Source organism: Jaculus jaculus, chromosome 3 (assembly GCF_020740685.1).
Source record: "Jaculus jaculus isolate mJacJac1 chromosome 3, mJacJac1.mat.Y.cur, whole genome shotgun sequence".
NCBI lineage: Eukaryota > Metazoa > Chordata > Mammalia > Rodentia > Dipodidae > Jaculus > Jaculus jaculus.
This window is the reverse complement of record NC_059104.1, coordinates 182565365-182578496: the sequence shown is the minus strand read 5'-3', so window position 1 is coordinate 182578496 and position 13132 is coordinate 182565365. Positions and strand designations below refer to the sequence as shown.

The 13132-nt window shown below is 41.6% G+C and overlaps 1 long non-coding RNA gene across 1 annotated transcript; it reads left to right on the top strand.

The window, feature by feature from the left end:
* Positions 1 to 1215: 1215 nt before the first annotated feature.
* Positions 1216 to 5993, top strand: LOC123459247. Its single transcript, XR_006636140.1, has 3 exons — positions 1216 to 1343; positions 4681 to 4847; positions 5610 to 5993. It is a non-coding gene; the product is annotated as an uncharacterized LOC123459247 (long non-coding RNA).
* Positions 5994 to 13132: the final 7139 nt, after the last annotated feature.

Sequence of the window (13132 nt, the reverse complement as noted above, 5' to 3'; positions counted from 1 at the left end):
CAAGATGACAGTTCCTTATATCTACCCTTTGGAATACAAAGTCTTCAGGCAGCCTGCAGAAATGGAAGAGCATTTTACCTGCTTGACATTAGAGACAGCACGTGTTGCTTCCATGCAAAGTTGCTTGTCCTGAGCTGTGACACAGTCCCTCAGAGAGGCTGGCACACGTGAGAGGACAGGGGTAGGTGGGGAGTACTACTGCCCTGTTACAGGCACTGTAGCCACAGGAAATGATGAAAAATATGGTGGTGATGACGTTAAATCATCACAATGGCTGTGTTCTTCAAGTCCATGCTCAGCTCAGCTCCTTGCTTCAGAGTGAGACATGCTGGAAGAACTTGGAAAGAACCTCCAAGTCAACCTTGGCATAGGAGTTCTCTGTCCTGACTTGGTCAGTGACCCACTAAAGCACTAAGTTTAATTTGACCAGAAAGTCTCTAGGTAGGGGTGACTTGGCACAGTTGGTGGCTTGTTCAGACGCTGTTACCTGCTCTGCGTAAGCTCTGAAGATAAACTGGATTGTTTTGTTCTCTAAACTACCCTGTCTCTCCAATTGAGGCTCTAATATATGTTGTACCAGAATCATGTATAGACCATATTTAATACATATGCACTCAAGCCTTTCCTTGTGTATAGCGGACCTATTAAACAGGGCCTAGGAATCACTAACAATGCTTCACCTTGCTTTGAGGTTAAGCCTGGAGAGTTGGATCTATGTGAGTATGATGGTTCATGTGAGACTGGCTATGTGTGACTATAGATAGCCATCACCTGCAGGATTCAGCGAGGAGCTGGGTCAAGTGCGGCACCGTGGGAGTGGAGTCACCAAGAGGTCACACTCCCAGAGGACCATCCTGGCCGCGCCAGAGACGGAGATGAACAAGACATTGTTCTGAGTATGCCAGCCCCAGGGAAGTGGGCCAGGGCTCACCAGTGGCACCATGCAGCAGGAGGAAGCATTGTCAGCAAGGACGGGGCCTGAGGAGGAGGTGACAGAGCTCTTCCTCAGAGGATGTCCAGTGGATCCCCTTCTCCTATGCAGCCTTCATGGGTCATGGACGACTGGAATCATGCTTAGGAGTGGAGGCTGGATGAACTACCGATCTAGAAGGTAGAAAAATCTACACCATTTGCAACAGGAGTCGGAGAACTAGAAGACATGATGGTGCCAGATCCAGCATTGAAAGTTTCAAAGAAACTGGCACGTGCAGATGGGAGAGCTGAGGTCTGGGCAGAAGGTTTTCCCAAGTTTATCCTATGCACACTTCCTGCCTCCTACTGGAGTGTTCTTGCTGGGGAACTTACCTGGTCACTGAACATCTTAAGAGTCTCGAAGGTCCCAGGTACAACTGCCCTTCCTGCATAAGGGCCTCCTTTTCATGCTTCCTTTTCTGCATTTCTCTGCTCACTGCTGTTAGGTCTGGTTCTCACAGGCTGGTCTAATTCTGAGAAGGACGCAGGTAAAGAACATGGTTTGGGAATTTAGGGAAGTGCAGCAGGCAAAGTTGGAGCGATGCATCACAGGTGCCAAACAACCTGGGTGAACTCACTGGATATGTGCAATCTATTGCTCACACCTAGCCCCATAGGCTTCCTTAAATTGCCATGGCCAGCTATCGATTCAGCAGCAACCATATTTACCTACTTTTTACTTCTGCTTATTGACATGGGGATGTGGACGTGGGGTGTGAACAAGGAGTGAAGATTACTTCACCTCTCTGAGCCCAATTCCATTATTTCATAAGTGAATGTTTTCACTATTAAGAAAAGCAATGTTGGGATGGAGAGATGGCTTTGTGGTTAAGGTGCTTGCCTGCAAAGCCAAAGGATCCCTGTTCAGTTTTCCAGGCCCCACGTAAGCCAGATGCACAAGGTGGCACATGCATCTGGAGTTTGTTTGCAGTGGCTGAAGGCCTTGGAATGCCATGCTTTCTCTTTTTATCTGCCTCTTTCCCTCTCTTTCAAATAAATAAGTAAAAATAACAATAAATATTAAAAAGCAATGTTATCTCTGGCTTCTTGCAGAGGCTTCCTGCAGGGCTGATACCTGATATAGCAGGTATTTAAACTTGTTTCTTCTTTATGATCATGTCTAAAGGACAACCAGCAACCAGAAACCACAGGACTGTCTGTGCACTCTTGCCAGCCCACCTGGGTGCTTGGCAAATATCTCCATCCTGGAAGCAGCTAATTCTGAAAGTCAGATGCTATGATAAAGAAATGTGGGAGGAAGAACTATTGACCTATTTCCTGGAGAAAGGAAAATAGTCTGCCAAAGCAAAGATATTTCCAGAGAGTAGGCGGGCTTTGATAAATAATTAACTTGGGTGGATTTCATTGTGTCTGGAGGAGTCATTACAACAGCATGTTCACACCCATGAAGTTCTGTTGTCACATTTTCCATGATAAGAATCTTCTTTGAAAAATTAAAACTGTTCCGAAACTTGGCCATAAACTATTGCTCTGGTCTAAAGAATGCTATGAAAAGTCATGGTTTATGGGCAACATTTTTAATTGGATAAAAAAAAATACTCTATTGTTTCCAACTGGCTTGAATTAACTCCAGGTAAGTGAAACTGAAACCGTATTACTTCAGGAAACATTTCAGGGCCACCAAAGTAGAACAACCCTCCTGTTGTCCTGTTGGGAATATCTCTTCACTGTTAGTAAGCATTCAGTCTCTGGCAAATGTCTTTCCCTGCACCCAGTGCTGGAATGGGATTTGCCTCCAGCAGGAGCTATAACTAAAGAGATCATACATCATGATGTAGTTGATGTTGATCCTATGGAGGAGGAGATATACAATTCAAATACAACATGTATGATATTGTCAAAGAACAAATAAAAACAAGAACCAAAACAAATGGAAACATGTTGAACTAAAGAGCATGATTGAAATTTCTTCTGCTAATGACATTGTTGCAGTTAATTTTGCCCTGCTTAGCGGAAACAGCTTATGGGAGGAAAGAGTTTATTTCAGGTTTACATATTCAGAGGAAGTTCCATCATGGTGGTAGGAGCTGGCTCACTTTGCCATCCACAGCAGAGACAGAGAAACCAAGAACACCAGCATGAAAAGCCAGAGCTCCAACTAGCTCTCCACACACCCAATGCGGCCACACTCAAGAACCGCACCCAGTGACATGCCTCCTCCAGCAAAGTTCTGCCTAGTGGAAATTAAGAAGTTTAGTCAAAAATTCTTGAGTCAGGGGCCTGGAGAGCTATGGCTTAGCAGTTAAGGCTTTTGCCTGCACAGCCAAAAGATCCCGGTTTGATTCTCCAGGTCCCATGTAAGCCAGATGCACATGGTGGTACATGCATCTGGAGTTTGTTTGCAGTTGCTAGAGGCCCTAGTGCACCCATTCTCTCTCTCTCTCTCTCCCACTCTGTCTCTAATAAATAAATAAAAGTAAAATCTTTAAAAAATACTTGAGTCTGTGCTGGAGAGGTAGCTTAGCGGTTAAGGCTTGATTGGGTTTGCTTTGATCCCCCAGGACCTACGTAAGCCAGATGCACAAGGGGGCACATGCATCTGGAGTTCGTTTGTAGTGGCTGGAGGCCCTGGAGTGCCCATTCTCTCTCTCCCTCTCTCTGCTTTCTCTCTCCCAAATAAATACAATTTTTAAAAAGAATTTAAAACATACTTGAGTCTGTAGGAGACATACATTTGTATTCAAACCATCACAAAAACATAGGTGATAGTTTTGATGGGGGTTTATTTTTAGACAGAGTCTTCCTATGTAGCTCAGACCAGTCTTGAACTGAGGAAATCCTCCTGCCTCAGTCTTCCAAGTGCTGGGACTGTATGAGCTACAACATGTTGGGTCTGCTAACAAAATCTAAAGGTTTCAATGACCAACTTTTATGAGGTAGTTGAATTAGGTGACAAATAAACTGGATCTTTCAGGCAAGCTCTGGTGGTAGAGCATGCTATACTGAGTGGAATTCTGAGTCATATCCATACTTGGCGGAAAGAGCATTATGAAAGAACAGAACTATTGTGTGCAAGATGGCAAGAGGGAGGATGAGAAGGGGCGGAAAGGAGAAGTATGAAAAGGAGCTAAAAGATGTCCTGGAAGAATCAATGCAGCACTCTCATCCTATCTTCATTTTCCTTTGGGGACTCTTATACGACATTTCTCAGTATTCCCTGTAGTAAGAAGAGGACATGCGATTAAGTTGTAGCCAGTGAGATACATGCAGAAATGATGGGGGCCACTTCCTGGCTTGTCCCCCGAATAATCCTGCATGCTTCTCTCCATATTCAATTCTCCAGGATCATGTCTTTGTCTCTCAGATGGATTTGGGAAGTCCGGAGGATGCAGAGATTGAGCCACTATGAAGAGAGAGCTTGGATGCCTAGGATTCAATTCAACTCCTTGACTTAGAATGTCCTGCACAGGCTCACAGTTGAAGGCTGGCTGCCCAGCATATCAATGCTCAGAGGTGGGGCTTTTGAGCAGTGACTGGCTCATGGGTTACTCCACTTATGGATTTACAACCTGATTATTAGGAGTGATGGAGTGTTAGAAACAGGCTTTAGTTAAAGAAGTGAATCACTAGGGTGTGTCCTTGGGCCTATATCGTATCCTTGGCCCTGCCACACATGCTTTCCCTGCTTCTGGGACTTACTTTACTGTCTGCTTACCTTTCATGATGCCTTGCCTGATTTTGCTACAGGCCTGAAGTGATGAGACCAAGCAACCACGAACTGAAATCTCCAAAACTGTGACCTGAAGGAACCTTCCTCCCCAGTTGATTATCCTCAGGTATTTTATGGTAGTGACATCAAGCTAGCAATCAAGCCTCGCCTCATCCACACATGCGAATGGACTACAATATGGGTAGTAAATCTTCCTGAAGTGACTAAGATTTGGAAATTGTTTTCTAGCTTATTCTGATTTGAAAACTGTGGGAAGCAGGCCACAGCCCCTCACCCTCAAAGTAGATAAATGATGGTGGATTTTTTAAATATGTAATTTTTTTTCATTTACTTACTTAGGAGAGAGAGACTGGGTGCTTCATGGCCTCTTACCCCTGCAAATTAACTCCAGATGCATGTGCCACATGTGCATCCGGCTTACGTGGGCACTGGGGAATTGAACCTGTGTCCTTAGACTTTGCAGGAACGTACCTTAACTGCTAAGCCATCCCTCCAGCCCAAATGATAGTAACTTTTGGTGTAAGCATGGCTCATATTTATTTTAAGGACATTAACCTTCACATGATAGAAATCCTCCCTCATTTCAGCCCCATCCCTAAGTCTCGGGGGCTTTGTAGGGATCCCTACAAAGGAGGAGTTTCACAAAGAGGATGAATGCCTCAGTCTGGATCAATACAGTAAAGAGACAGTACCCCAAAGTAAGGGCATCAGAGTGTACACACTGAGTTCCTAAGGCCCCTGGGAGTCTGCCCACAAGAAGCGGCATCAGATTTTGACTCATTTTTGTCTAGCCAGGAGGAGAGATGGGAGATATTGCCAAGATTTAAGGCCTCCAAACAAGGTAGTGATCTAGATATCACCGAGACACGGGCCTCCCTCGGGGTCTTCCTAGAGTCCAGAGCTCCCCTTTTAGCACCTTCTGTTCTGCCTTTCTCTCCTTTTTCAGGACCACCCAGACCACAAGAATGCTGCGCTCAAGGGAATTTCCTCTGTCCAGAAATCCAAAGTGATCTCCCCGTGATGGGGTTACAGTTTGGCCCCCGATCTTGGATAAGTGGAATGAGATGTGCGTCTGTGTGCCAGAGGACAGCCTAGCCCTCATCCCAGGGCTGGATCTGCTTACGAAACAGGATTGAGTTCTGTGAAATTCCTGGGATACATGCTTGTCTGTTTTCTTAAACGACATTAAGATAAAAGGTTGGCTTGGCTATGATTAGCTACCAGGGAATCTGTGCCAAGGACCGGAGGATGATTGCTACTTCATCAAGTTTCACCACAACTCTCAAAGAATACATATTTTTAGATGTGAATTTCAGATTCCAAGTGTTCTCCTTCGGCTGCGATGTCGGGAGGCTTGCCAGGTGGATGTGTTAACTTTCTAAGCCAGTGGCTGAAATTCGAACCATTGCTTTCCTCTGAGAGTTTGTCTCGGGACTGGGACTCCAGCAGGATGCCCTGAGCTGTTCACAGTTTGTGTGCTCTCAAATCCATGGTGATTTTGTGAAAGATTAGAACTCAATGCTTTCTTACCCTCCACTCACGCCCTCGATGCTCCCCTGCAAAGCCAAGGACAATGACATTCTCAGCATCCATTTTACATGTTCCTCACCCCAGAGAATGACTGGAAGACTGCCTCAAAGAAGCTAGATAAAATAATGCTGGAGCAGAGAAGCAGGGAGGAAAAGGGGTACTGTGAGTCTGTATCATAAACAGAAAGTGAATAATGAGTGGGTGTTTCTGGTGTACTGAAATTGTGTTAAAACCAACTATGAAACAGGATAGGTCAAAGCAAAGAATAAAAATACAGAAAGCCAGATGTGGTAGCTCATCCCAGCGCTGGGGAGGCTGAGGCAGGAAGATTGCTGTGAGTGTGAGGGTAGCCTCGACAACATAATGAGTTCTAAGACAGCCTGGGCTACAAAGTGAGACCTCTATCCCCTCCCTGACCAAAAAAAAAAAACCAAAAAAACAAAAACCAAAAACCAACAACAAAAAAAACCCTAGGAAGTTTTGGAATTAGAATATGAATAAAAGAAATAAATAAAAGATCTCCTCAAAAGATAATTCATAAAAACCTTCTCAAATAAATAAGAATTTAAAAATGCAAACAAGTGTAGGCAACACTGAACTCTGAATAAACCCGGGGAGGCGTCCCAATCTCACACCATGGGTGGGAGTTCCGGTGATTTGGACAACATTGAAAGAAGGTACCGGAGCCTGTGGCAGGAGAGGTGTAGGAGAGCTGTGGAGAGACACTGCCTCAGGGCCTCGGCCTGACCTTGACTCAGCAGTGAGTGGCAAACCCTGCCTGGGTCAGTGTGGATAAGCCAAGTCAAGCGCTCATCAGATACAGGGGTGTCACAGGACAGCACCTGCCCGCCCCAGTCACCTTGAAAGGGGCATGAGTGAAAACCCACTGCTCCTGCTCCTCCCCACCGGGGCGACCAGCAAGTCACCAACAAAATGACACTAGCCTTAGTTAATTCCAAAATACTACACAGAAAGCAAAGACAATACTCTCTTCTTGTCATTACACAAAGCCTCAGCAACTCATCCATACCCTTTAGGCACTTATATGACTAGAGTTGAGAAAAATCCGGTATTCCAATTCATATTCCCAGGAAAAAGATTAAGACACAGCTCTGGCTGACCGGAAATCCACCAGTTTGGGAAAGGGGCTACTTTAGAGTGGCCCGGTTAAAAGTGACAAGAAATTTCTGCAAGTAGACAGTCAAGGTAAAATTCATAGTCCATGCCCAGTAAGCACTTCTCTTAATATTCATACCCTTATATTAACGCTACTCTCACTTTGGGTAGAGAATCTTCTCTTTTCAGATGGCAGTGATCTTGGGATGACGCAGAAGGTATCATAGTTCTGGAAAGAAGTGACTGGAGTACTGAGTAACATCTCGATCACACCTTCCAAGGCTCAGGGTCTAATGTGGAAGGGGTGGTGGAAAGAATGTAAGAGCCAAAGGAAGGGTAGGACTCCTTACAACTTTCTCCCTCCAGACATAAAATGGCCTGGATATACGTGACCACATAGTGCTTGACACTACCTACACAAGACCATCATAAGAGGAGGGAAAGATCATGACATCAAAATAAAAGAGAGACTGATTGAGATGGGGAGGGGATATGAGGGAGAATGGAATTTCAAAGGGGAAAGGAGGGGGGAGGGAGGGTATTACCATGGGATATCTTTTTATAATCATGGAAAATGTTAATAAAAATTGAGGGAAAAAGTATTAAAAAGGGGAAAAAAAGGAATTCATAGTTCAAACAAATACACGGATAAATGGAGCATGACATGCAAGGTACAAATAGACAAAACTGCAAAAGAAGATGTGTTTAAAGAAATTGAAAAACATTTCACAATAGAATGTATGCCAAAACCTGCCATTTCAGTGTTTCAGGTCTTCTGTTGAGGTCTTTAATCCAGTTGGAGTTGATGTTTGCGCATCGTGAGAGGAGTGTGTCTGGTTTTATTTTTCTACATGTGGTTATCCAATTTGACCAGCACCATTTGTTAAAAATGCTATTTTTTCTCTAGTGTATGTTGTGGGCTCCTGGATCAAAGATCAAGTAGCTGCAGCTACTGGGGCTAAAGGCCGGGTCTTCAGTTTTCTTCTGTTGGCCGGTACGTCGGTTTTTATGCCAGTACCATGCTGGAGCTACTATGACTGTGTAGTACAGCTTTAGACTGGGTATGGCGACACCCCCAGAGGTGTTTCATTTAATAAGAATGTTTTTGGATACCCAAGGCCCTCTGCCATTCCATTTGAATTTTGAGATTATTTTTTCTATCTCTGTGAAGAATAATGCTAGGATTTTTTATTGGTATTGCAGTGAAAATGTATGTTGCTTTTGGTAGGATGTCCACTTTCACAGTATTAATTCTACCTATCAATGAACATGGGATGTCTTTCAATCTTCTCATGCCTTCCTCATTTTATTTCTTGACTGCTTTTATCTTTTCATTACATAGGTCTTTCACATCAGGGGTTAGTGTTATTTCAAGGTATTTGCTTTTTTTCTTGTGGCTATTGAAAATAAGACAGCCTCATTGGTTTCTTTCTCTGTATATTTATCTTTTGTGTACTGTAAGGCTACTGACTTTTGTGTGTTGATTTTGTATCCTGCCACTGCTGAAGGAATTCATCACCTTTAGAAGTTTTATAGTAGAGTCTGTTGCATCACTGATGAACAGGATCATGTCATCTGCAAATAGAGCAAGTTTGAGTTTTTCCTTTCCAACTTGTATCCCTTTTATTTCTTTCTCCTGTCTTGTTGCTTGGGCTAGGACATCTAGTACTATGCTGAAGAGCAGAGGTGAGAGTCTTGTTCCACATCTTAATCAGAACTCTTTGAGATTTCCCTCATTAAGTATTTTATTTGGGCTTTAGGTTATTTATATATAGCCTTTATTATATTGCTATATAAGCTCCTCATGTCTAATGTCTCTGGTGTTTTGATCATGAAGTGATGTTGTACTTAGTTGAAGACCTTCTCTGCATCTATTGAAATGATCATGTGGTTCTTGTGTTTAAGTTTATTTATGTGGTGTATCATGGTAATTGATTTCTGCATGTTGAGCCAGCTCTGCATCCCTGGGATGAAGCCTGCTGAATCGAGGTGGATAATGCTTTTGGTATGTTGTTGAATTTAGCTGTGAGGATTTTGTTCAGAATTTTTGCATCTAAATTCATCAGGGACATAGGTCTATAGTTTTCTTTTTTGTTGTATCTCTGTCTGGTTTTGGTATTAGGGTGATGCTAGCTTCATAGAAGGAGTTAGGGAATATTCCCTGTTTTCCAATTATGTGAAAAAGCTTGAGGAAAAAGTCATTTCAGTTCTTTGATGAAGTTTTGGCAGAATCCAGCTAAGAATTTATCAGGTCCTGAACTGTTCCTTTTGGGGAGGTTTTTGCTTGCATTTTCAGTCTTGATGGATGTATTAGGTTTGTTTAGGAGGTTTATGTACTCCAAATTTACTTTTGGTAGGTGGTGTGAATCTAAGAATTTATCCATTTTTTCCAGTTTATCCAGTTTTGTGCAGTAGAGTCCTGATGATTCTTCCAACTTCATTGATGCCTGTTGTGACTGCTCCCTTTTTAGTTTCTAATTTTGTTAATTTAAGACTTCTTTTAATTTGATCAAATTGGCTTGGGGTTTACCAATCTTGTTTATTTTTTCAAAGAACCAGCTCTTTGTTTCATCAATTTTTTAAATTGTTTCCCATTCACTAGCTTCTGTTTGGGTCTGAATGATTTCTTCCCACCTGGAACTCTTAGGTTGGATTGCTCTTGTTTCCCCAGTGCCTCTAGGAGGATGGTTCAGGTCATTAATTTGAGATCTCTTTGTTATCAGAACATTTAGTGCTATGAATTTTCCCATTAGGACTGCTTTCATTGTGTCCCATAAGTTTTGGTATTTTTTTTTTGCCTGTGGTTGTTGTTATTATCATTTAGTTTTAGAAATTTTACAGGTTCCTTTATGATTTCTTACATCGTCCATTCATTGTTTATTAGCATGTTGTTTAGTCTCCAGAAGCTGGTGTAATTTATGTTGTTTCTCATATTTTGAAAATCTAGCTTTAATGCTTTGTGGTCATCTTTGTTGAAGAAAAATATGTTAATTTTTCTGAATTTATGTAGGCATGCTTTATGCCCTACAGAAACTTTTAAAATTTCAAGGAATAGGTGGCATTCTGATTTGGAGACCTCACCCTTTTTCTGGAAATTGAACAGAACAAAAATCAATAAAATTTAGTCTAATGAAACTGCTGATTTTAAAGAAAGTGGGAAAATATCCTTTAAATTTCAAGAGACTTACATTTATTTATTTTTTAGACTTAGATTTCTATAGGGAAAATAAATCAACATAACTTAAAGGTGTCATAAAAATGTAAGTAAGAAACAGGAATTCTATGACCAGTCAAGCTTCTACTGAAGTATGAAATAAACAAAAACTTGTTCTCAATTATAAAACATCTTGGGAAATATTTTGTTCTATTTTTCCTGAAAAATCTACTTAAAGATGGAACTCAGCCAACCAGGAGGTTTTTAAGAAAAGTAAAGGTAAAAGGTAATGGGCAAAGATGTGTGTGAAAGGGCTGGACTGAGCAATAATCATGTTAATCTTGTTTGCAATATCATGTTTAATAATACAACAAACATGTAATTATACCTAAGGAACTATTCCGATTAAAGTTAGGATAGTTTGTAAAGGTTAACAATTTTTAGAAAATTAATGTAGTGTTAAGGTAAAAACAGTAGCAATAACGCAGTCTCACGTAACACTGTCATAGACTGTGGAAAAGTAAAATGCTTTTGTTATCATGGGGGGAAGGCTGGGATTTGTGACCACCAATGAGTTTGGTGTTCAAAAGTAAAAGTTGATCTCATTTATAAATGATGAGATAAAACTTCAAAAGAAATAATAGCACTTCAATTAGTAGGTGAACATGACAAGTATTTATGGGCTTCTGTGATGTCCTATGCTCTAAGTGTTTAACTATAACATGCAAAATCCTGTCATGGTGCTTACGTTCTAAAACATGATCAAGAACAATTTTTTCTGGGAGTTAACACTGATGTCAGCATGCACTGATATGTCAGTATCTTAAGTCAGGAGTGAAAAAATTAAACTATATTCTCTTGATGATGGAAAACTAGCTAAGATTCCCATTCTTGATTATAAAACGATGACAACCACATCTTTAGAGGAAACAAAGAGGAGATTTTCATTTCTTCCATGTGCAGATACTTAAATGTGCTTGATTGTGAGTTACTAGATGTGTTCTGATTAAACTCAAGTAAAAACAAGACACCTACTGTGATGGGCAGAATACCAATCCCCTAAGGTTGTCTCTGTTCTCACACTCAGACCTGGGGCACATGTCCTTTTCCATACCATGACCTTAAATTAAGATAACCCTGGGCCCAAGATAATCACATAAGTTGGACTAAGTGAAAAAGGTGATGATTCAGTTACTTTTTATTGCTGAGACAAACACCCAACCAGAAGCACTTCATGGGATGAAAGGGTTTATTTCAGGTTTATTCCAGGGGAAGTTCCATCATGGTAGGAGAATCTGGCTCACTTCCATCTATCCATGGCAAACAGAGACACCAAACAGCCAGCTAACACAAACATCCAGAACTCAAACTGACTCTGGACACATCTTAGAGCTAGATGATCTTATCCGTACCTCGTGATACCTCATCCGGTAGGCTGCTGGAGACTTAAGTAGGAAGCTTGATTTTAATTTTTAAGAATGTCTGAGTCTATGGGGCCATACATTCAAACCAGCACAAGTAGGCAAATCACAGCACAAAGACATGCAAAGTTATTAGCTTAGAAGTTGAGGGCTGGGCAGCAGGCCTGGAACTCCTAGAAAAGACCATGTTCTGCCTCCTTTCCTCGTCCTACACATACACCATGGTCTGAACACCATGGGGCCTGTGGTAGACCCAACCAAGATTGAAGGGCTGTAAACCTACATTGTGGATTGATGATGGTATGACAGCCTGTAAAACAAATACACCTAAGTTCTCTACATTTATCGTGCTGAGACTATGAATATGAGAAAAGAAATAGCAATTATAACTTGCCTGTAAGACTGCTTAGCAGTTGGTTGTCTTCTCATTGCTAGGATAAAACAGCTTTACCAGCAGTTTGTAGAAGGAAATGACTTATATCAGATTGGGTTTTGATGAGGGAAGTTTCAGCCTGGTAGGAAAGTATGGCATGAGCGGGAAACTGGCTCACAACTGCACATAGCAGCAAGGAGACAGTAGAGGGGGTGAGCTGGCTAGCCCTGGCTATCTGGATTGGGCTATAGAATCCTAAGCCTTCCCCTTCCCAGTGACACACCTCTTTCTGCAGGGCTCCATAAGCTGGAGACTGAGTTGGAGAGTATGGAAAACCCTTGCTGCTCGTTCTGTGTGGGTGGGGGGGAGGGGGATTTACATTCAAACCAGCACACTCACTCACTCTTTCTCTGTGTCTGCTTCTTTATCTCTGTTTCTCTCTCTGAAATAAGAAAAAAGGAAAGAAGGAAGGAAAGAAAGAAAAGAAACAAAGAAAGAATGTTCCACTTGATGAGGAAGATGAAAGCTAAAACATAATAGCTCTCTTAGATGTCAACAAAAAAGGAAAAATACAAGTGCAATAAAATGCTCAATTCTTATAGGAAAAAGCCATTAAAACAAGAAATGTACCAATTGTGTTTGAAGAAGTCCAATATACAATACTGAGAAGAAAAGAATGACATGAAAAAGAGAGGGAAAAAACCTTCTTGTTCAGACATTGACGGTCTTAATATTATAAAATGTCTCTTAAAAGTTAAATGTAACTAAATCCAAACAACATGGCTACTGTCCTAGTAAGAGAAAGTTGTTAATATGACTCTAAAATTTATCCCTAGAAGATTAAATATCCAAGAGTCACTGAAAAGACTATCATG